Source organism: Fundulus heteroclitus, chromosome 18, assembly GCF_011125445.2.
Source record: "Fundulus heteroclitus isolate FHET01 chromosome 18, MU-UCD_Fhet_4.1, whole genome shotgun sequence".
Classification (NCBI taxonomy): domain Eukaryota; kingdom Metazoa; phylum Chordata; class Actinopteri; order Cyprinodontiformes; family Fundulidae; genus Fundulus; species Fundulus heteroclitus.
This window is the reverse complement of record NC_046378.1, coordinates 22,280,434-22,301,918: the sequence shown is the minus strand read 5'-3', so window position 1 is coordinate 22,301,918 and position 21,485 is coordinate 22,280,434.

Genomic DNA, 21,485 nt, shown 5'->3' with positions numbered 1-21,485 from the left:
CTTCAGCAGGGTAACAAGCAGTGCTCAGCCGAGAGTCTACACATAGGGGTGGACAGATTGTGGTGTAACACTCACTCAGAGACAAATCAAGTCTAGCATCGCATGAGAACTAATCTACCCATTAAATCCTTCTTTTTTTTGGCCGCATTGGATGGGTGAAGAGTCCTGATGATGAATGGTAAATGGAACAAGGTCCCCAAGACGTGAGAAAGGCAGACCTGTTTACGTACAGATAGAACATCGCACATGATATGTTAACAGGTGCACCAAAGGTATGTGCAATCACGTAACGAAAGGGCAGTACTTTCCTAGCCTTCTGTACTGTTCCCACAAATCTCATTTCATAGGTTTTCCTGCATAAAATACTATTTTACCGACTAAAATATTTTTATTTTACTGGATTTTAACACTTTTATCGACAGCTTCCACATGTGGTTGAAAAAAACAACAACTTTATCTTGGCTTCTTTGTGGGCTTGGATTTTATTTTTGGGTTCCAGACAAAATGATGCAATTCATCCCAGCTATGAACCTTCCCATAAATAGTTTTGTTGCCATACCGCCCATTCAGCGTGGTGCATGAAGATAGGTTGTTTGCTTAGTCAGTGTGTGTCCTTCACACGGTCCTCAGTCAAGCTATTTAACAGCTTTTGTGTAATGGTACCAATGTGACTGTTTTTTTTTTTTTTTCATGCAGGCACTCATCATTTCTCAGAAAAACTGGCCTATCTCTTTACAAAGGTTCCCAAAAACTGTCTTAGACAACTGCCATTGAAGATATCAAATAAAATGTATGAAGCAGTTGTATTTAGACTGTATTGATAATAAAAACAAACTATCTCTGAACGTTTACAAGTGTCCTGTTCATGTCAACTCATCCCACAAAATCTCCTTGAGCTCAAAATCAAGGATTTTACTCATTTCAGGACTTTACAACTCTTTCTTTTCACCCAGTTTTTGTTTAATATGCTGGCATGTTTTGGATCAGTCATATTGCAGGGTCCAGTTCAAATGGTCTCACATGTTCTTCAAGCAACTGCTGATACACAGTTGAACTCCTTGTGGAGTCTGTGATTTGGACCTGGACAGGTACTGTTGCAGCAAATCTTCTTCAAATCATCACACTCCCATTCCTTTGCTTTATAGGTGGTATGAGCTTTTTTTTTTTATTAAGTATTTGTTTCATTTTCTAAATAACTACATTTTAGACTGATCAATCAAAACTACATTATTGCAGACATCCTGCTCTTTGTCTATGTTTTCTCTGACAAACTTCAGTCTTGTTATCACAATTTCTTAGACATCAAAAGCTATGTCTTTGCACATCTCCCACAAAAATTAAACAGTTCCCTCCATGTTTTGGAATCTGATAGCAGACCAGTTTGGACCAGAAGTCATGGAGTTACTTGTAAAGATAAGTACACATTTACCCCAGTGAATTATATTCAGAGTATCCCGTTCAAACAGGGAAAGGGAAAGAACAAGGCAGAGCCAGGGGCTTAGGGAGAGAGAGATCCAGGAGCCATGGAAGAGGAAGACTGAGCAGACCTCAGTCTCAATCATCTGATTATAAAAGGCTGCAGGAACTTCAACAGAGGAGAACAGCTGACATGCAGGTTTGTGAACCATATTTACTGTATCATGTATTTTTGACTTGAGGATGAGAAAAGTGCAGCATGTAAGGTTAGCTCTTGGGTTTAAGGGGAGCTCAGATTGCCGTAACGTGGCGTTCTAGGTCAAATGACCTATTCAATGCCGGATCTGCATCTTTCAAGTTACATAGGCGAGTTTTTGAGAAGGGCAGCAAACACTTGACCTGAAAATAATTTAATGTATCTCAAATTAAGCTAATACTGACTTACAAGATGCTGCTTTGTGTTTTATTGTTTATTTTATTGCTTGAATGTTTCAGAGTTGTTGAAATTGATATCCAAATATGTAAAACAAACAACAAACATGGTGTCGTCATCAATTCGCCAATATCTGTGAGAATTGCTTGATAGAGACATGGATAATGTTTCTATATAAATCCAGTTTCTAAAATCCACTTCACAGGAGCAGAATGTAACAAGCACTATAGGGAAGGGTACCTGTCATATTTGAACCGATACAGAACCAATAACCAGTACCTGGGAATCAATATCAAAAACACCTATTTTTCCACTCCCTCAGTATCACAATAATGTGTTTAGGTACTGAAACATGGTATCTACCATTTGATTTTACGTGAATCGCTCCTCGGTAGTACCGACAGGATTCGGTCGGTCCCTATAAAAGTAACGAATTTGATACCCATCCTTAAAGCACTGAATTCAAAGTGGTATTTTCTTTTTGTCAAAAGTGTGTCAAAACCTCCTAAACTGATTTGTGATAGATATCAATGATGATGAAATAAGGTAAGGTGAATAGTTCGTATTCATAAAAACTAAAAAAGCAATCTACGGTGATGCACAGTATGTGTTTGTGTTTAACGTTTATTAATCTACAGTGAATGATTGCCAGCACTGTAGGATCTAGAACTCACTTGTCCTTTTCTCATATGTAAAACACATTGTTCTCTGTTTTCATGTCCTAATGGTTCAACATCTTCTTTGGATTCCCTACTTTTCCATTCTCATTTCTTTGTTCTTTCTCCAGATTTAGGCGCAGACGTTTTGCCAACAGCTAGTATTTCATTTGAGTTGATTTGCTTTCTTGGAAGAGTTTTATAATCTATTCCGTTGTTTAAAAAAACAGCTTTTTTATTGCATTTGTATCTGAATGTTGTGGTTTTTTTTTTCATTATTATAATGTCCATCTGTTAATAATTTGTCTTTAGTAGTCTACATTTGCTTTCACATCCTTGATTCCTTTTTTATTGCAGAAAATAAACAGTTGCAGTAATAGTATTAGCAGTGAGTGCTGGTTCTGTATTTAATTAATTAATTTATTTATTGTGTTTGTAGGCTTTTGGCGGATTATTTTTGAGTCAGTTATCTTTTCTGTAGTGTTGAGATCTACAACAAAATATCACCACAAATGCAATGCATGAACTTTAAACTGTCATCTGAAACTTTTTCAGTGAAGTGTTAATGATAAATGACTGTTCTCTTACACAGTAAATAGGTAACCTTTTACTAATGTAATGTTCTGTCTTCCCTGGACATTTGATGAGCAATAAAAGCAGATGGGGGGGGGGGGGCACACAACACAAAATGTTAAAGAACATTATTGAAAGAATAAGCTTCATGTTTGTCTATAAATATCTACTGCTGATGAAAAAAAACTAAAAAAAAGGTAAATCAGTAATTACATTTTTTCCTACTGTAGTTTGTGTTTATATTGAGGGTCATAAAAATATCTTTTAATGAAATTGAATATATTAAATGATATACAAGCTAACACTAATGTTGGAATTATTTTTACTATTCTCTTCATGTTTTATTTTATTTGCCATGTTCATTGCATTTATTACGCATTGAGCATATTCAGATATTAAAGTGTTTCTCTGATGACTAATATCTCTTTTTTCTGTGTTACAGAGTAAGGTCTTGTGCATGAGACAAGTCTCATGAAAAAAGTGTTGATTTTTCATGAGACGTATCCGTCCTGCCTGCTTGGATCCGTCTGTTGTCTTTCTTCCCTTTGTTGTTTAATGGATGTTTTAGGTGCTTGAACCTGACAACTAAACAACCAGATAAATAAATGCAATTCTACATTGATCATATTTCTTGCGTGTGGCTGCCAACCTCTATCTTTGAAGATGTATTGCTTTTTGCATCATTCCCTTTGGTACATCTATGGAATAGACTGACACTTGTACAGATCTTGCATTCTTGCGTGCATTTAAAAAATGAAACAATGTCAGGTTGTTGCATCAGAATATCTCAAATAGAGCACATGATGCTATTAAGTCGTGAAGTCTGAACATACCAAAGCCAATTAGTTGACAATTAAAGTAGTTCCACACCTGTTTGATGTGGTATGTGCTCCTGTTTTCTTACGTAGAGAGAAAAGATTGTTGCAGAGCGTGTTTTAGTAAGGTGTTGGCCTGTTTCATGTTCTGACTCAAAGTATTACCTTTTAGTTTTAACTTTAGGTTCTTTCTAAGCACTTATGTTCTTTCTCTGGCTTGTATTGAGTGATTAAACACATAAGCTAACATTATTAAGAAAGAAACCCCTTTTATAGTGCCTGGGGATGGTGTATTTGGACCCTGCTGGTAACCAGTCTGTAATGACTCCAAAGACAGCACCCACAGATCCTTTTCCTGATCTCTGGGGATTTTAATCATGTCTCCCTGTCCTCCACTTCCCCCACCATCACCCATATTAAAGGTGCATAGCCACGTTATTTGACTTTTTTATTTATATTTATACGTTAGTAGCTCACTCTGGTTACATGCAACGTTTTTATGAAAGATTATCACATCCTGCTGCCGTATTAGTTGTTATTTTGGTGTCTTACACTTTGCTTCTGCTCAATTCGTTAGTAATTGAAGCCTGTCATGTTTATTTACGATTTTAACAGGTGTACGTACTGCAGCAGGGGTTAAAACAAGGAAGTGGCTAACGGCTATTAACATCTCCCAGCAAAACAATGAAGAAAGGTCCAAGATGGACCTTTGGAAGAAAAGCCCAAACAAATATGATTCCAAGAGGCAAAAGACTGGAGTGTCGCTGGCAATACATTATGAATGATGGTGTTCACTATGGCGGATGCTAAACCTGCCGATTGCTCAGATGGGACCGCAAAGTTGGTTGACGTAATTGTTCTGATATGAGGCTCTTAAAGTTGCTGAAAAGATGGTCTTAGGAGACTGAAGAAGCTGTGAGGGACTGTTTTAGTCCTGTGTAGTGCTAGTGCCAAAGACCACACATCTGAAGGATGTCAGCAGCTACAGGCACGGGCCTTACATTTTATAATGACCCTTGAGAGCTTGATCCTAAACCATCTTCGCCCTCTGGTGAGGTATTCATTGGATCCATTGCAGTTCATCTACAAGGCTGACTGCGAGATGGATAATGCCATTATACCTCTGACCCACTTAGAGAAGCCTGAAAGCATTGTGAGGATCATGTTCTTTGATTTTTTTTCCCCCAGTGCTTTAATACTTCTGAGGGAAGTATTAAAGATAACGCCAAACCGTCACTGACTATGAAAACATCACACTGGACTTCACTCAACGTGGGTTCTGTTCTCCAGACTCTGGGACCTTGATTTTCAAGCAAAATGCAGAATTTACTTTCATCTGAGAAGAGGACTTGGAAACCACTGAGCAAGATACAATCTCTGGTTTAGGAGTGGCTTGACATGACCAATGTAACGTTTGTAGCCCATGTCTAGTACTTGTCTGTGTATCACGGCTCTTGATGCACTGACTCCAGCATCAGTCCACTCCTTGTGAAGCTCTCCCAAATTCTTGAATGGATTTCACATGAAAATCTTCTCAAGACTGCGATAATCCCTGTTGTTGGTGCACCCTTTCCTATCACACTTCTCCCTCCCACTCAATGTTTCTGTTTTTCCGTGAATCACCAGCTTCTTTAGAAATATCCCTCCTTGTGGAGGCTGTCCATGACTTTTCTAGACATCTTGTCAAGTCAGCAGGCTATCCCATGATTTTATTGGCCATGGCTTTTTTATAGCACATGTAAGTTAATAATGCTCTTTAAAATTAGTTGTATTTTATAGATATTTTAATCCTATGATTGTGTACTATACTGCCACAGAGTGAGAGACCATTTAAAGACTCAGAAAACCTTTGCAGGTCTTTTGAGTTAATTAGCTGATTAGAATGTGACACCATGAGTTTCTGATAATTAACTTTTTCAGTGTTCGGATTTTATTTTTTATTATCCGTAAGCCATAATCATCGAAACTACATGCAAGAAGGGCTTGGAATATATCACTTCAAGTATAATGAGTATAATGATTCTATATAACATATGAATTTCACTGTCTGAGAGGCCTGGCAAAACATACTGCACTTTTATGCAATATTGAGATTTTTTCAGATGTACCTATATGTTAGTCTGATATTCACTCAGAGAGAAATAACCAAATAGTCTGAAAATAACATCACATTTAAACTGACAATTTAGCGTGTGACTGAGTCTTTAACTCCAAAACGTTCATCATTTAAACTAGTTATGGTGTATGTATCTGTAAAGTGTGTATCTGAAGCATTACCACAATTCACAACAGATAATCAAAGGTAAAGTTTACCTCAATGCATTACTAATCGGTTTATCAAAATATATGACAGCAGTTAGTGATGACTATTATTCTATATCTTCTCCGAGAGAGAAAGAACCTTCCTTGAAGTATTTACTCCTAACTTGATTAAAATAAATGTTTTTTTTCCATCCATTAGAACTCCTTTCAATTTGACAACTGATGATGTTTTTTCATGTGCTGCTAGTTTTCATATTTTATTTATGTTGCTCTTTCTACATTTTCCTCGATGTAGTCGCATGTTTTCTTGTTTGCTTTCAAAAGTGAATGTTATAAGTCACTTTAGTGGAGGAGACTCTAGTAGCATTATTTAATTAGTAAGCCTGTTTTACCCCCAAAAGACACAAGTTTTTCCTACAATGAGCTAGACAAAACAGTTTGTTGAGATGAATTGAAAAGAAGAAGAAGAAGAAATTTTATCAGTAAAGTGTTGTATTCTCGGGCTCTACTATTCACTCATTTGTGTTTCATTTATTTTTGGTAATTTTTTTTAAGAATGAAAGAACTCACAAATGGTTATGATGCTAATACTAACATCTGTTAAATGCTTGTATTGGTTTTTTTTATTAGTGTACTTCTGGAAGATTTTGAAAAACACAATCTTTCATTGTGGAAGAAAAGCAAAGTGTACAATAGGGGCAAGAAGTCAGACAGAAAGGACGGTTACAGCAAATAAGAATGTTTAATGAACAAACTGGAGTAAAAGTCCTAATAACTGTGAACAAAAATCTGGGCACTAGGGAGATACAAGTCAAACAACAGGAAAACAGGAAGTTGTGAAACTGGGAGTGCCTCCTCATGCAGAGCCACAAACAGGGAGTACAGCCAACAGGAGGAGAAATAAAGAAACCAGGGAACACATCTATACTGGGAGGCATGATTACTGAAATGGAAACCAGGAGTATGATGTTAGGCTGCAGCCAAAACAGTTACGAGGATGAAAACAGCAGTGTCCAATTCCATGCCTAAAGATGCATAAAGTTCATTAAATAGGGATGTAGACTGTTTCTACAACCGTTTGTTAGACAATTGGTTGCTGTCAGGAGCTCAGTCGATTCTCAGCTTGGCAACATGAGGGTCAATAAAAGTTGAATTGTGAAATTTCTTTACTGATAAATATTCCATCGTCATTTTTTTTTTACTGGTGGAAGCAATTGTGAATAACAGCAATTCAGGCACAAAAAGGTTGGCTGCAGCGCAAAGTCAGAGGATGCTGAGGCACATGGTGTTCAGAGGCTGCCAATCTGCAGACTTATTAGCTACAGACCTCCAGATGTCATGTGGCCTTCAGGTTATAACTTTTCTGGAGTGATGAATTACGCGTCTCTGTCTGTGAATTCAATTTTTGAGTCAGAGCTGGTCTGTTACCAGGAGAAAATCATGTGCCTGACTGGATTGGTTTAAGTTTGAAGTATGGTACAGAGGAGATTATGGTATTGGGATATTTTTACTCTACTTAGCTTTGGTAAAAGGAACTCTTTTTTTGCTTCATCATACCATAACAACTTGGAAAATCTCATGTTCCTGACTTTGTAAGAATAATTTGGGGACAGCAACGACTTGATCCAACATGACTTTGCTCCAGATGATAAATCAAGGTCCATAAAATCAAGATGAGCAAGTCTGGTGTGATTGAAGACGCCTGAAGAAAGTTCTGATCTCAACCTGATAGAACACCTTAGCAAAAGATTAGTGCAGAGTCTGCCTTTGCGTTCAACATTAGTGGGAGGAATGGTCAAAATTTCTACAAATACACTCGTGAACTTTGTGGAAAGCATTCCAAGAAGAGTTGAAGGTTTAAAGGAAGCAAATGGAGGGTCAACATTATATTAAAGCCTGTGGGTTAGAAAAGGGAATGGGACCCCACTCAAGTGCAAATATGAGTAAAGGACGACAATCAAACATTTTTGGCAATATAGGGGGTATCATGACATATAAAAAAAAGTGTTATCTTCAGCCACTATTCAAAAGGATCGACTTTGTTCGTGAAATGTTTTGTTTTGTCAGGAAAGAAATGAGAAAAAAAATATAAAATCTAAATATAACTTTGTGCAAAGTTGGACAAGTTGTTAAAACAGCCACTGATACTTCATCTTCTTGAGTGGTGATGGTGCTTCCCAACTGCATCTACAGGCTGTGGACCAGTTTGCAAGAATGTGGACAGCAAGACTGAAATGAAGAGCAGGAGGTAATGGTTCACATTTGATGAGAAGATGTGGAGCAATGATACCTGGCAAAAGGTACATTTATTTCTTATTAAAAAAAATTTGACTGAAATGTTTTACCATTAAACTTTAAGAAAAGTAAAATGTCAAAAAATAAATAAATAGATTATAATCAAACAAGATTGGATTTCAGTGAGAAATGTTATTTCTTTAAGTTTCCCCTTTAGTTTGCACAGAATTATTTGGGAAGAAAGGCCTTCTCCCGTTCTGCTCCATCGTCCTGGCATAAACCGCAGCGACAACCCAACTGGTTGATCACAATGGGACAGTTTAAAAACATTTTAAAGAAAATGGACAAATCACAATTCCTAGCCCGTTCGTGTTTTTAACTCTCTCTTTTGAATATCAAGATAATGTTTTATGATTATCGTGTTTTTATTCAGTTATTAAGTAACTGATGTCTTGTGTCCAGTTCACTCTGGCAAATGAGACTACAAGTCTCAATTAAATAATCTTTCTAAATAGAAATAAATAAAATAAAGGACTAAAGATAAAAAAAACTGGTCTATATAACAGAAACAAAGCTTAAAATTAGTGACACTGATGCTGAAGAGTGGATGCAAACTTCTGTGTAGAAATGTTTTGACCCTGACGCAGTCACATATTTTTTCCATCCAGAGGAGAAAGCGGACCTGTCCAACATTTGCTTCACTGTGTATAAAGTTGCACAATCACATATCAGATGTGGGTAAAGAAAATGGATAGGTAGATTGGAAAGTAATTGAAGAAGATGAAGCAACCAGAACACCAAAAGGTACTCTTTAAGGAGGACAAAGAAACTAGGTGAAGATAAAATACACACTCAAAAGGATTGCAGACTTAAACAAAACACAGCCCAGGACATTAATAATCATGTAGATACAGAACTAAACACAAAAAAGTTTTAAAACTTAAAGCAAGTCTTACAAAGAATATAAAAAAAACATTATTGCGATTTTTCTCAGTGTTAAAAGAACATCGCACATTTTGACCATGGAGTATATGACTGCTCCAGTTGCAGATACAAATTCTGCTGCTCCATATTGTTTTAAACATACAGTTTAGTTTAAGAGCTTAATAGAGTTTCGCGTTTTGGACAAGGATGCAACTAGCTGTTTTTCTCAAAATGATGTTCCCACAGTCTTTTTGGGTTAGAGTTGTTTTTGCTTTATTGTGGAGTCAGAAGTGACAATTAACAGAAAAGGAGTCTTCCTTTCTTTATCTTCTGGGACATTCTGTCCTGTTTGTTTAGAAAAAAACATGTAATTATGGCTTATTGTTTTCCATCAGCCCAGCCAAGCATTGTTGAAATTGTACCTTTTTCTAGGTGGATGAACTATTGTACCACCAAAACAGGGAGAACAAAATGCCAGAACAAAGTTTGTTTAATGCAAAAGAAGGGAAGCCTCGCCATCTTTATTCATAATGCATTTTCAAAAAAAAACAACAGCTGGCACTGCCCAAAGTGCTGAACAAAAGGAACGAATGAATTTAAATAAATAAAAACGTTAAGATTCAGAAAAAATAAGATATTAATTAAAAGCAGAAATAAATAATCCAAGTGAAAGTAGCAACATGAAATACAACACACTGACGAAAAGAAATTAAATAAATTAATTAACACCTTATACAGCTTTAAAAGTTGAAGAAAAGAGGTGGGTCTTAAGAGCAGATTTAAGGTAAAGGAAAGCTGACTAAAACTGTAAAAATATTTTTTTGTTTTAACTTACACAGTTCTCATGCGCAATTAGAAATGTATTTCGCTTCCCAGATCAAATCTCCGTATGGATCGCCTGACCACCACACATCAGAGTACGTCAGTATGGCTTGACCGATGTGGTCAAATGTACTAAATCCAGTCTAATATTAACACAGCTGACTTGGGTAAATAAACTGTCTCTGTGTGTAATTAGACTGTATTCGCTACATCCAACTTATATTTTTAGAATCTTTTATTTCTGTGTATAAATGTCTTGAACGTTCAGATAGGATGGCATTGCATCCTATCCGAACATTTACTGTGCATATCTACAGTGGGGCAAAAAAAGTATTTAGTCAGCCACCAATTGTGCAAGTTCTCCCACTTAAAAAGATGAGAGAGGCCTGTAAGTTTTCATCATAGATATACCTCAACTATGAGAGACAAAAAGAGAAAAAAAAATCCAGAAAATCACATTGTCTGATTTTTAAAGAATTTATTTGCAAAATATGGTGGAAAATCAGTATTTGGTCAATAACAAAAGTTAATCTCACTACTTTGTTACATACCCTTTATTGGCAATGACAGAGATCAAACGTTTTCTGTAAGTCTTCACAACGTTTTCACACACTGTTGCTGGTATTTTGGCCCATTCCCCCATGCAGAACTCCTCTAGAGCAGTGATGTTCTGGGGCTGTCGCTGGGCAACACGGACTTTCAACTCCCTCCGAAGAGGGAGCAGATGTTTTCCCTGTTCATACAAATGTATATGTGGGTGTAGAAAGATTTGGGCCAACATGTACACATAACTGCCTGTCTCAGAGAGCTTTACAGGGGGCCTGTTCTCACGGGATGGGGTGTGTCTGAGCACCTCTCGCTGAGCCATCACCGACGCAGAGGGAGCTTTAGACTGTCTGACCTCTCGCTCTGACCTCTCGCTGGTTCTCCACCTGGCCCCCACGGACCTCCATTCTCCTGGCCCCTTCTGTTTGTTCAGGTTCCCCACGGCAAAATTCTTTCAGGTCTGGGTTTTAGAAAAGCAGCGGGGCTCAGTTATGCCTCTTATACACCATAACAAAAACAGCGCTTTAGAAGCTGACCAATAAAATCCAGCTTTCGCGGAAGATTCAAAGCAAATCAAAACGGCCGCTGTCTCAGACAGATGCACGTAAATCTCCCTTCTTTCAGATTCTGAAGCTGAGTATGAACATCAGCAAATGGTCTTTGACACATCTAATCCCTAAATGAATGTATGTAGTTGCTGCTGTTTGATTGGCTGATTTGATAGCGTGTGTTAACAAGCAACTAGATCTAACAATGTGGTCTTTGTGAGTGTATTCTTTAGTGTCTGTGCCTATATAACTACCACAAATATTTTTTGTCTGTATTTAGCATTAATTGGAATTGCGGAAAGCGTGTCACAGAGCAGAAACAAATGTTTTCATCCTGGGAACGTCTGATTAGTGCTGGAAAGACTTGCTACTTCAATAACGTCGGCTTCTTCACTGATTTCAACCACGAGTCTGTCCTGCTGTTGCTGCATTTCATTCTGTCAAAGTGTTCTCAGTAGGTCACCACTGGCTGATTTAGTTCCTATGCATTTTGCCTATACTTTGAGCAGTTACTCAGTTTGTTAATTCATAATTAGTAAATAACACCAAACACTATAACTCAGACACAGCCAAATTACCTTGTATAAAACTCAATGTGTGACTCTGTCTAGCTCTGACATGTCTAGACATAGATGTTTTTGAATCAGTTTAACATTGTGTGAAGACACTGCAAATTTACACAGTTATATTGGCTGTAAACTGACAATGTTACACAGTACCAAAGTGTAATAGGTTCAGTGTTGTTCCAAATTCAATAAAATATTGACAAAAATGTGAGGGGTGCCCTCACTTTTGTGAGATACTGCAAAGCAGGGCTCTGCATCTTAAAAACTTTAAATGTTTGATTTCAGCTCTGTCCACATAATAGTGTCCAGTGTCACAACTAAAAACGTTAAAACCTGTTTGCAATGCCTATTTCTTTCAAATCAACTTTTCCATACATTTACAAGTACTGCTCTGTTTAAAGAAATTAGTGGTCATAACCTCACAGTTACAAATTCAAATGCTTTCAGTCCAAATAGGTCAGTTCGTTTTTTTTATATAGCACCAATCAAATGTCCTCTTAAGTGACTTCACAAAACAAACAGAGCCAGATGATACAGAAATAGTCAATTCAATCTAATCAAATGGGAACATTCAAATTCGATTACTTCTAATTATAAAACAGAGCGATCAAATTCAATTTATTATAGCCACGGGGGAAAGAATAATCTAAGAAAGCCCAGCCGATTGCATCGATCGGTTCTCTCAGACTTAGCATGCTTCTGACGACAGTGAAAAGGAACAGCTCTCTTTCAAAGCCCCTAAACACGGCTGAGCAACCACTGCTGCATCTCAGAATACTGTTTAAGAAAAAGAGTGAAGAGACACTGGGAAAGGGATTGATGAGAAGATAAAGTTAATGGCAGCAATAACTGCAGAGCATGCATAACACAAGAGTAGCACGAGAAAGTAGCAACTCCAAACCTGTTTTGATGTGTGTTTGGTATCACGTTTCCCCCCATCTCACTGTTTGTTTTAGGTAAAGCTGAAGACTTCAGATCCAAGACTCCAGTGGTGTTGTCCTGCTTCATGCAGGAAAACAGCATGAAGCTAAACTCACCATGCCTTATAATCAATGTTGTTATTTGTAAGCCTTGGTATATCTCTTGGCATTGTCTTCGTTTTTGTCAATCCATAGAAAATTTTCCCACAGTGCATTGTGTTTGTTCATGTGGGCGGCAAATTACCGTCAAGCTTGAAGGTGTATTGTGGAGTAGGGGTTTCTTTCTAGTCATTTCTCAGTTTATTCCGGTTTAAATGTGCTATCACTGTGGACACCGACTCAGGTGCTGCAGTAGCCTCAATTTAATGAAAGGCCTTTGGCTGCATAGGCTTGTCAGTGAATATCTTTATGAACTGATTCCAAATTGGCTTTTAACAGGGTAGTGGTGGCCTACTGGTTAGAGCGTTGTGCTTTTGTCCTGAAGGTTGTGGGTTTAACTCCGACAGACTGTTGCTCTGGGTCGCTGACCAAGACCCTTAACCCCCTGGGTGCTGCACAATGGCAGCCCACTGCTCCCCAAGGGGATGGGTTAAATGCAGAGAACAAATTTAATTGAAATGTATGTTGCAATGACAATAAAGATGACTATTATTATTAACGCTTGCAAACACCAAGCTTCTGGAAAGGTCTTCCCAACACCCTTAATCCTAGAGAGAATTTGTGGACTGTGCTTACAAGAGCCAGGGGCCTCATTTATAAAGCTTGCATACACACACTTTTAGCATGGATTCTACGCAAAGTTTTATGAAAGAGACCCCAGGTTTGTTACTTGAAAACAACCAAGGTCTGCCACAAAGACTGCTAATATATCTGTCCTGATCAAGGGAAAACTTACTAATGAACGTTTATCCAAATATTAGTGAGGTTCTACGTAAAAAGTGAACACATGTTCACCAAAGCACATTGGTGACAGATGTTTTAATGATCTAGGACACATAAAATGGTTATCATTAAATGTTACTCTCTTTATATCTGGACCTCTACTATTTCTTAATCCTACAGTGTTAAAGTATTACCAACAGTACAATATCTGACTGTGGGGGAAAGCTTAACAATGGCTGCAAGTTTATTTACATACTAAAGATGACACTTGTTTCCGAGGGTCATTAGTAAGAGGAAATTATACATTTCTGCAGGATTTAGCCATTGTTATGCACACAAACACTACGAACAGCAAGAAAAATAGAGTGAAGAAAAAAAAATAATCAAGAAATTAGATATTTTTTTTGTTTGTTTTTATAAAAGAAAATATTACCATAACAGATAGTTTTAGTTTATTTCTATATATCCCTCCATCAAAGCCAAAGTTTATGGAAAAAGTGTCACTTGGGGTTAATCCAGTTCTGCAGAAGGATTACAGCAGTAAGAACCTGCAGCAGAGGGAGAAGATAATGCCTCTTAATGGGCATCTACAGACAAGAAACCATTGCCAAAATCATTCATGTTGCAGCTGTTGAGATGTGAATGAAGTCAGTATTCATGACACAGTGGGAGGGGGGTCAGGGAGGGCAGGAACAGGTTTTTTCCCCCCCAATCATCCCATGCTATAATCTACTGTTGCAACACACAGCTCAGGACAGCGGGCATTATCGGCTACTGTAAGGGGATTACAGGCAGCCATGTGATCTGCACACTGCGGGGGAGCAGGGAGGACAGGAAGTGAAGTGCATCGGGAATCTGAGCATATATTCAGCTGGGATTAAGCTGCATTTTGTTCACAATCCCGGTTTACTCCCAGTGAAAATGCATCAAAAGCTGTCTGAACCGTAACTTCGTGTGTGTGTGTGTTTTTTTCCCTAAAAGCCTTCAGCTACTGAAATCACATTAAACCGTCTTAGCCGGTGTAGTTCGTGGACTTCTAACATTATTATTGAATGCCAGAGTTTATGGAGACTTTCATAAAGAAAAAAAATATGTAGATTAGGAAGGGAATGAACAAGGCTGAGAAAACATTTCAGTTATTAAAAGTCCAGGGGGAGGAAGGAAGGAGGCTTTTCTCCATAAAGCCTGTTTTATCTGACCCCAGTTCATACGTTACCCAGAGAAGAGAGACAAACACATTTTCAGAGGAATGTAATTGACACACCTCGAGAATTTATGATTGTTGTGTCAACACAGACCATCCTCACTGCTAACACAACGTCGGCAGTGGATGGAGAATACATAATAGTTGCCATGGGAGCAATAAGTGTTGGCCGCCTCTTTAAAGTGGACGACTTGAATTACACAATATTACATTACTATTATTGTGAAAAAATATTTTAAGTACAAAGATTTAGTTTTGTGTAGTTCGTCAGTGGTTAAATCTAGTCCCCCGCTGAGACACTGACATTGTGAAGGGGACATGACAGGACTACTGGACCGAACACAACTGCCGGGACACGTCACAGAGGAACAGTAAACACAGCAGTCACACCTCTAACTTCATTTCACATCTTGTGTAAACCTTCTGACGAATCTGACCGAGCTCGGGAGTTCAACTGAGTTCCAGCCAACCGTTCCTCACATAAGCAGGACTGTAATGTTCAGCTTCAAGCGTTACATAAACTTCTCACAGACAAAAGGGTATGGGCCTCCTGAGGTTCTGTTGGTCACCTGATCATTAAAAAAAAACTCTTTAAATAAAACGCTCGGGAACATTTGATTAAAATATGCTGTGACAGTGCATATTTTATCATGTTGCTTTTGTATTCACCCCCCCTCCCCCCCACCCTAAACTCCACACACCTCCTCAAGTTTTGCTCAGATCTTTTGCCGTGTGTCTCCATTAGCTTTGCACATCTACTGATTTTTTTATTTTTTATTTTTTTGCCCGTTCTTTGAAAAGTGTCTGAATCTCAGTCAGACTGCATGTGGAGCACCTGTGAGCATCTATTTTCATGATGATTCTAAAACGTATTTAGATCTGGACTTTTACTATACCTTTTCAACACATGAAGTACTTTGACCATTGTAGCACTGGGTGTATTTTTGGGGTTGTTTCCCTGCTGGAAGGGGAACATCTGTGCAGTGTCAGGAAACTTTGCAGCCTCCCATGGATCTTCCTCCAGTATTTTCTTATATGTGGCTTTATCAATTCTCCTATCAACTCTGACCAGCTATCCTGACCCATGCTTAAGAAAAGTTTGTTTCCTACTTGACCTGAAGGCTTTCTTCCACTGCATGGCTTGTGGCAATTCATAAACAGAATACTCAGAATTTCTCATGGCTTCTATGATCAATGGTTTATTCTTGCCACATTTCCATAAATGCCAGATTAGTTAAAGCAGACTCCCAAGTTTACAGGAGAACTATGTATAGGAACATAGCAACCATGTTACAGTAAAAACTCTGCTCAGAGGAGTTAAAATGTTGTTTTTAGCCTATATGTAAAATTCAATTCAATTCAATTCAATTCAATTCAATTTTATTTATATAGTGCCAAATCATGAAACATGTCATCTCAAGGCACTTTACAAAATCATGTTCAATCATATTATACATATTGGGTCAGATTATACAGATTGGTCAAAATGTCCTATATAAGGAAACCAGTTGATTGCATCAAAGTCCCGACAAGCAGCATTCACTCCTGGAGAAGCGTAGAGCCACAGGGAGAGTCGTCTGCATTGTACATGGCTTTGCTGCAATCCCTCATACTGAGCAAGCATGAAGCGACAGTGGGAAGAAAAACTCCCCATTAACGGGAAGGAAAACCTCCAGCAGAACCGGGCTCAGTATGAACGGTCATCTGCCTCGACCGACTGGGGTTTACAGAAGACAGAGCAGAGACACAACAAGAGAGACAAAAAAGCACAGAAGCACACATTGATCCAGTAATCTGTTCTACATTAGATGGTAGTAGCGGGTGAGCCATCTTCTCTGGATGATGTCACAGTTAACAGAACGCCAGACCAGGTGTACCTACTATGAAGAAAAAGAGAGAGAGCAAAAAGTTAAAAGCTGAAATGACGACAGTCATTTCAATGTAATACAATGCAAAACTGAAGAACAGTAGAAATCAGTAGAGTGAGAAAAAAAGGCCCTGATGTCCTCCAGTAGCCTAGGCCTATAGCAGCATAACTATAGAGGTAGATCAAGGTATGAGCCACTCTAACTATAAGCTTTGTCAAAAAGGAAAGTTTTAAGATTAGTCTTAAAAGTAGACACGGTGTCTGCCTCACAGACCAAAACTGGGAGTTGGTTCCACAGGAGAGGAGCCTGATAGCTAAAGGATCTGCCTCCCATTCTACTTTTAGAGACTCTAGGAACCACCAGCAGACCTGCAGTCTGAGAGCGAAGTGCTCTGTTAGGAACATACGGGGTAATCCGAGCTCTGATATATGATGGAGCTTGATTATTAAGGGCTTTATACGTTAGAAGGAAAATTTTAAATGCTAAGTGTGCAGAAAAAACATCTGAATTCCCTCTTAAAGCTGCAGTTAGCCTGAATATTTAATCAAGCAGACCTTACATGCCCCTCCCCCTTGCTCTTTGCGGCATTACAGCCCTCTCTCCACAGCTCCTCCCCCACAGCAGAGCCTAGCCTGGCCAGACAGACAGATTTAAGCCTGGTTTATGAAGGACGCGCTCGCAAAGTCTAAGTGGCCATATTATATAATTTTGCCTACCACGCTCCTCCGCGTTGCCAAAAGTTTCCACTCTGTTCACCCAGAAAAATCCCTAGCTATGCGGACAGTCACATGGGGAACAACATGGCAGGCGAACAACCGCTCCTTCTGGCCAAGGTTGGTAAATATAGACATCTTTATGATTTGGCCCATAAAGATCACCATGATCAACAAATTGTTAAATCGCCGTCACTATTGAAAGAAAGGACGAGGCTTTAAAATGTGGAAAACACCTGTGTTTTCTACTTTTACATGTATTGGGGCGTAGCATGCGTGGGGTAAGAGTACAACGCTGCCCTCTAGAGTCTAGGATATAGCGCTACTTTGGAGGAAAAGCCGCATTGGAGCATAAGTGCTGCAGACGATATGTCTCTGTGTCTCATTTCTGCACAGAGCGTACGTGTATCAAGCATAAACCAGCCTTTATGCCGTAAACACGGCATATCAGTCTGGTAAGCAGCGGGTAGAGCCCGACTACATTGGCAGGGCAGGGGAAAGCAGCAGCTGTGTTGAACAGATTCATGTGGTTCCGCAGTCATTAAACATGAATGCCACCCATAACACACACATGCGCGCATGTGGACACTGTAAAAGGAAAGTTTGAAAAGCAAATATTTAAGTTATAATGACTCAGCATTATAGGTTGTCAGTGTTAAACGTCTGGTAGGGGAAAAGAGCAATCCCTCCATATTGACACAGGGACATCGTAACAAGGGTTTTATGCCTTTCCTTTGACTTTTTATACTTTCAAAAAAGACAGTAAAAGGACTTTTATAGTAACAAAATTTTTCCTTTGAGTTCTTTGTTTAACTGACGGAGCCTCAAACAAAGACATCTATTGTACGAGAGTCGAGTGGGATGTCGAAATCGAGACAGGGAGAAGGTGGAGCGGCAGAAAGAAGAGATTCTGATTGCCTTCATCCTGTACAGTATCATATGACTTCCATAACAGGAGTGTGGGCAGAGAAGCTGGGAAAGAGGGAGGGGAGCATGTCAAGAAGGGCGTGTTGATCTCAGCAAATCAGAGTCTTTACTTGTTCAGGCTGGTTTATACTGCCTCTGCCTTGAATGTTCCCTGCAAATGTCCTGTGGGAAGATAGAGTTCTGCGGGTTGCCTGCTCTCCTAGACACGTCTTGTTCACATAGCTACTCTTACCTCAGCCTTTAGTGACCCTTTTGATAAGAGATCATGTAACTCAAATCTACAGGGCAGGTGAACTATTTATCTAGATAGAGGGGTTGTTGCTTTGAAATGAGGGGGGGAAAATAAATAAATTTAGTACTTTGATACGTTATTCTTATTAAAGTCGCAGCTTGACCAGACTTGTTTAACCAATCAAATACGACTGCCCCAATGACTTTGCATAACCTTTTGTGCACCTGGGTGTGCCAGGACCACCGCAACAAAACAGGTTTGACTGGAAAGATGGATGTGTTTAAGAGATCTGTTTTTTCATAGAAAGTAAAATATGGATTAGATTATTACATAACTGAAGCACATTTTCCCCTTTGAGTCTGAAGGAAGCATTTAAGTGCCTTTGTATTTTGCAAAATCTACCAAATCCTCTCTGCCAAAGTAAAACAGTCATTGGAAAAGGTAATGTGTTGGTGTATGAGGGGATCTTAAGATTTACTGTGTGCCAGACTTTATTTTTCCCAATTCACAATAAGAGATAAGATCGTTTCCCAACTAAGTTACCCTTTCTGATGCCTTTTCTTATCCACCACTTTTTTTTAATTCCCCACTAAAGTGAATTTACTTAAAATGTCTTTTTGGCAATGTAACATTTTGAGGAAATAAATGTTTGTCACATGTGCTTTCTGAGCAAGAGACCACAAGACAATAACACATTTTATTTTTTGTTATAATTTTTTAACGGCAACTGTATAAATATATTTAATTTTTAACCATTTATTTTTGGGGGATTTTGCAATTTCAATCAAACATCATTTATTCCACTATGGACCAAGAAAGCTTTTGAATGCTGCATGATGGTGAAAGCGTTGATAATATGATGAAGGCTAAAGTCCGCATATTGGTCAAATATAGTGAATTGTGAAGATGGATTGTGTTTTGCTTGACCATCACATAAGTCACATCCTATTATTTATGAAGAAATAACATTTGAAATAAAGGGCAGATCTTAAACATTTCTGCATTGTTTTGTTTTCATAGTGATAGTCATTGATTTTGTCCTTGTTCTTGAAAGGAAGGAGATTTTGAGGATTGTAAAGTAATTTCAGTTGCTGACACGGTGTTGAATATGTTGTCATATTTTCTAAAGTTACATTGAGGAGAAAAAATGTATCAAAGGAAAATATGATAACATTTAAAAGTTTATTCAAACAATTTTCAGAATCTGACGCCTTTCAGTGACATGTTTTTTAATCTTGAAGAAATGCACATTTATTTTATAAGTTAAAAAATAAACTTATCCTTTTAAAATTACATTAAAATATAACATTCACATGTGCTTCAGCTGTTAGGGAAAATGGGTAAACAGGACTATTAGAGTAATAACATGTTTTCCAGCTCAGATACAGGCTGCATATACATGCATATTTAAAAAAATCGAGTATCATTAAGAAAAAGCATGTTTTTCAGTAACTTAATTCATTAATTGAAAACACTGTATAAATTAATTACACAGAAATTGCTGGTTTAAAGCCTTTATTTCTGCTTACAGCTTATAAAAACATGCCATTTAAAATTAGATTATTATATCAGCTCGATAAAAAACAAGATTCCTAATACAGCAATGTGTGCTTAATGAAAAGTATGTTTAATACGTGCTTAAAGATTTTTTATTTTCAAAAGGTACTTATGACCCACTTGCCAGTGGCAGCAAGCAGACAGACAAGCCAGAACATGACAGTACTTTTAATCTCACAAACAAGCCTCATTGGAACACGTTCAAATTTATTGAATGTTACTCGTTTAGCAAATTATCTTAAAATTATGACTATACTCCCATATCTTTTAAGCTGGGAAGGCTTTCCTCAGTATCTATATAACTAATAAGTTTTGTCAGGCTTCATTGAGTAAACTTAAGTTCTCCATGGGGCCTGGGTGCCAGCAGGGGACACTACAATCAGAAGTAAAGAATCCCAATATGTCGGGCTGGACCTGGTAGAGATTGTTGGTGGTGCAAAACACGCAGTTCCACTTTGCTCAGTGTCTGCCTTTCTATTGGTGAGTATAAGTTAAATGAAGAAGAAAAACTGCATGTACAAAATAAAAAATAAAAAAAAACAGAAAAGTGGGTAAAAAGTCCAGGGATTTTCACTTGTGCTGTACAAAAATGCACAGAAAGGTGAAAAGAAAGCATGTTAAAAATGTTATTTCTGACAAAAATGCCTCATGGCTTGCTATGCATCATGTGAACAACACTGAGAGTAATTTAACCGATTCCAGCTGAACTGAACTCTGTGTAGCGCAAAGTAAAACAACATCCACCAAATCACTGTCCACAGCATTTAACCTCAGCCTCAAACCTACACATATGTACAAATTCACATAATACAACAATACATGCACATGATCAATACTGTGCCCCCCTTGGCAATGCAGCAGGGGGGGAGCTCTTGACCCTTCTGTGAAAGTGTTTTCAACTGAACTGGTTTAATTCTGCTGCTTTGACCTCTAGCAGGTAACTGACTCTGCTTACTGCAGAGACAGCATGCAGGGAGATCCAGTTACGAAACCCTTGAGAGAGGCGGAGGAGTCAAAATGATTTCCATTTGCTGCGCTCCTTCATTTCTGTCTGTCAACAGGAGAGTGAGCAGACTGAAAAACATCAAGGAGCAATATTGAATATTAACATTCCAGTGCCATAATTTAGGAACATCTACCAACTGAATAAAACATGTCAGGTTAAATACATCACCTATGTGCACAAAGCTACACGTCAGCATTCCCAAGCAGAGCTATTCTTTGAACCAAGTCTTTGGAGAAAAAAACTATGGGGAATAAAGGAAATGGGTGCAAAACAAGTTAGCCTTTCAACCAAAATGATGTAACATAGTCTTGTTACACCTTTGAAATGTAGCCTTTTTTTTGCCTTTACTAAAGGGAAACCACAGTTTGCTCATTTCCTTT